Source organism: Rhea americana, unplaced genomic scaffold (assembly GCF_003343005.1).
Source record: "Rhea americana isolate MKP2758 unplaced genomic scaffold, rheAme1 scaffold_72, whole genome shotgun sequence".
Classification (NCBI taxonomy): Eukaryota; Metazoa; Chordata; class Aves; order Rheiformes; family Rheidae; genus Rhea; species Rhea americana.
The window spans coordinates 305375-309247 of record NW_028186890.1 but is presented as its reverse complement, the minus strand read 5'-3'; positions in this window follow the sequence as shown (position 1 = coordinate 309247).

The following is a 3873-nucleotide window of genomic DNA, read 5'->3' as shown; positions in this document are numbered from 1 at the left end:
CAGCTTCCAGCGCCTTAAAGAGATTTGATGTGGCCGTCGGGAGAGTGTCAGTTCCTATTGTGGTTATATATGAAGCTTGAGGAGAAAGGGAAGGAGAGGAGTGCCTGGGAACAGAAGTACAACCTTGCAGGACTAAAAGTTCAGGGAGTGGAGCTTTATGAAAGCCCTGAGCTCATRTCAGAGCTCATTATGCTCTGGTGATTCCACTGGGGTTGCTCCGGCTGCTCTTCGGTGCGAATGAGATCAGCTTTTACCATGACATAGAGAAGATGGTATAAATCTGATGTATAACATGCTCATTATTTTTCATTCCAATAAAACAGATGTTTAAGGAACATCAGTTTGAAGCTGTTATGCTGCCTGTAGGTGGAAATGAATCTCTTGCAGAGGCGCTTGTCTACACAGCCTGCAAGAGCAAAAGCCAGGTGAGTCTGGCGATTATAGGGGCAGCAGCGGTTAAGCAGTATTAGAAGCTTGTTACTTGTTTTGTCTACTTTAAGCAGTATTTCTTCCCATGCCTACTTCTGTAATTAAGATCGGTCAATCGACCGCCTCATTCTTTGACTCCCTGTCATAAAACTTGGATCACAGATGAGTCTTTGACTTATACTCTTTTCTTTCTGCTACTGTCAAAGAAATTGCTGGCTGAGTTTGGAAAGCAAACAAAACTGAACTATTAACATACAGTGATCAATGGGAACAGAATGCAGATAGAACCAGGAAATACACATACACAAAAAAAAGAGCCTGTCCTAAAATGTGCAGGCTTTTTAAGTTATTTCTATTACAAGGGTTGTTCTACTCTCAAAAGTGTCTATAAGCCACTAACAGTAATGCTGATATTGATAATACTTCAGTCTAATAGGCCCTTTACATTAATTTACATGCTCCTGAAAACAGTCTACCAAAGTAATACACAACTGTTTGCCATTTGGGACATGCAGATTACTTACGCCTTTTAAAAAATCTGTTACTACAAAAAAAGCTCAACGCAAACACAGACAAAATGATAGATTTCAGGGGTTGGAGCAGAGGTGGCGATTTCTTTTTTTCTTTTTTTTCTTCCTCAAGAGTAATGAGGTTATTTTTACTTTTCAAGTCTGAGAATTGGCAGGTGTTAAAAAACACAATGCTGTTTAAGACACCAAAAGCACCTAAATGTTCTAGGGAATCCCACTAAGAATGCATCTGTATGATCAGGCCAAATTACCTTTTTAATTTTGGTTAGTTTACCAACCAAGGCACAGGTTTAAAAAAAAAGGAAAGAAGAATTACATCCCTCTCACTGAAGTAATTAAATATCCTTGTCTTCATCTACGTAAGATTCCTCGGAATCTTTTTGGTCTTTCTTTGGGAAAATGCCCTTTGATTATTTTGATTACAAGAGGATTGAATAAAATGAGGTGGGAAGTCAGAATCTGACCTTTCATCCTGCAGCTGGATCTACTGTCTTTTGTCCTGTGTGCAACAYTCTTGGCACCAAGAGAGGTCTGCTAAAGGGCAGACGTCTGTCTGCTCAAGCTAACTATAGAGCAGGAACTACAATTATCAACATTTGCGTTCCCCAAATTCCTTTACTGATCTCCACTGGGATAATATTATAGTTATTCTTTGTTTGGAAATACAGATATGTTACCAGATTAATTAGCAGGGGGCCAGATTTAAATTGAAGCTACATAACATGAGTTTTTTAAACAGCCATCTTATGGAAAAATGACCTTCACTCCGTAAGCCTAGGGCATGAATGACTTGTGTTCAAATAGATGGAAGGAAGGGGAAATGTTGGCTACAGAATCAATCCAAAAGCTTACAGAAGGTAACATGTACTATTGTGAAACTACCTCAATAAATTAAAAATAAAAGAAAGAAAAACAAACACAGACACTTGCATCCTTGGTTCCATTGTACAGGCAGACAGGCTCACAAAGATCAATGCTGGGACTAAAGTTCACAGTTACCAACATCCTCAGGCCAGCCCAGCTTCTAAAAAATAATGAAAAAATATTTTAAAACTTTCTGAAAATAATATACTGTGTTTTTGATTCAAAAGTACAGATTGTATTAATTTGCTATAAGCTCAGGTGCTGCTTCTAGGTGACTACTTTCCCCTGCAGCTGGTGTGATTAGGAACTGAGCAAGAATGATTTTTAGGGGGGTAATTTCTAGATTAAGTAGCTCCCTTAAGCAGTCGACTAATTTTGACTTCAGTGGTAGCTAAGATCATGCTTAACTCTAAGTACCTGCTTAAAAATGTGTCTGTATTAGGGCTTAGTGAAGACTGTGATCCTGACTGTACTAGAAAGTACAGGTTGCACAGGGAATCCCCATCTGGTAATGCTGAAAATAGAGATGTGTAGCAAGACACTAAAAGAAAATCCTACTGTTAATAATTTACACTAGCTCAAAAGGGTGTTTTCTTGCCACCCAGGGCCTGCCACATTGAATTGTAATTTCTGGGAATGACAGGCTGCTAGTGTGGAAAGTCCCTCAGTCACTCAGTAACAATTAATTGGTGACACTGGCAATGATTCTTGGATTGATCACTTTGCTTCTCAGGTTCATTCAGAGGTAAGTAGTGATGGTATCACCCCATACTCTCTAGTTATGACAGGAGACTTCCAGTCAACAGCCTGAGAAGCTAACTGACTGGAGGTTCATAATATCTACACAGAGGTGGCAAAAACGTCTGTTGCAGTGGTTCCGTTCAATGCATTTTTCCAAGTTTGTTTTTTAACAACAATAATTAGTTTAAAAAATCCCACACCCCTGAGAAGAGTAGAAAGCTTTTTTGGCAGGGATACAAAAATATATGTACTGATATTGAAGACGCAACGATATAATGAGCTGGTTGAGATCAGCATGCCTATCCAAAATTGCACATTATCACCTGTAGGTCAGAAGTGCGTTACACAGTCGCCAAGTCCAATATTGTCAAATCCATATCAGAGGGCATACCCAGCTTCATTAAAAAAACTGCACCACTATTTTTGCACTGCTAAACTCCACCTTCTGGTGTTGTCTATACTGTGAGCCTAAAGCAACAGCAACAAAGTCCAGATGAGTCAGGGGGCTGCTGCTGAGTGAGCTTGATCTGTGAGACAGACCAAATTCAGACTAAAGACTTAGAGATCATCTTTTCTGTCGTGTGTTTGTGCAGCTCYAGCACACTCAAGTTGTTGTTAAGGAACACATTTTCATGCTACTATGGTAGCAGTAACATGAGCAGTAACTATAACAGTAACATTAATGACAAAAAGCTGCTGATCCTGAGGACAGCAGAGTGAACCACTTAGGAGCCATTTTTTTTTGTGGAGTAGTGAGGGAACAACCCAAGGAGTCAAAGGCCTGACTGTTTATTCCCCACTCTACTCTCCATCACACAGGCCTCGTGCCCCAGTTTATCCTCCTGTGAAGGTATCACTTGTGCCACAGAGCCAGTACAGAAATTAATACCCTGAAGACTTGTTTTGCTTAAGGTATGTAACTGCAGTTACGGAGAGTTACTGAAGTGAAGAAAACCTGAACAAAAGTATCTTTGCAACCCTTCTTGCTCCATGTAGTTATATCAACGCCCCAGGAACAACAGGCTGTGCTATCCTCTGTGCTATCACTCACATGGGGACACAACCATTTAAATGAGTCATGCTCARCAGGAACTTTGGCATCTGTTTGGTTAGCAACCATCAGCTTTATCCTCTTCTTSATTCATTACAGAAGCTTTCCCGATAAAAGTTTATTTCAGCAAGCAATGCAGCCCATGTCAAATCAAAACATAATTCAGTTCAAATCTGAGTAATAGGAAAACACTTAAACAGAACGGTCTAAGAACAAAATGGAAACTGTCATTTTCATGCTCAAGGACTAACGTGGCAC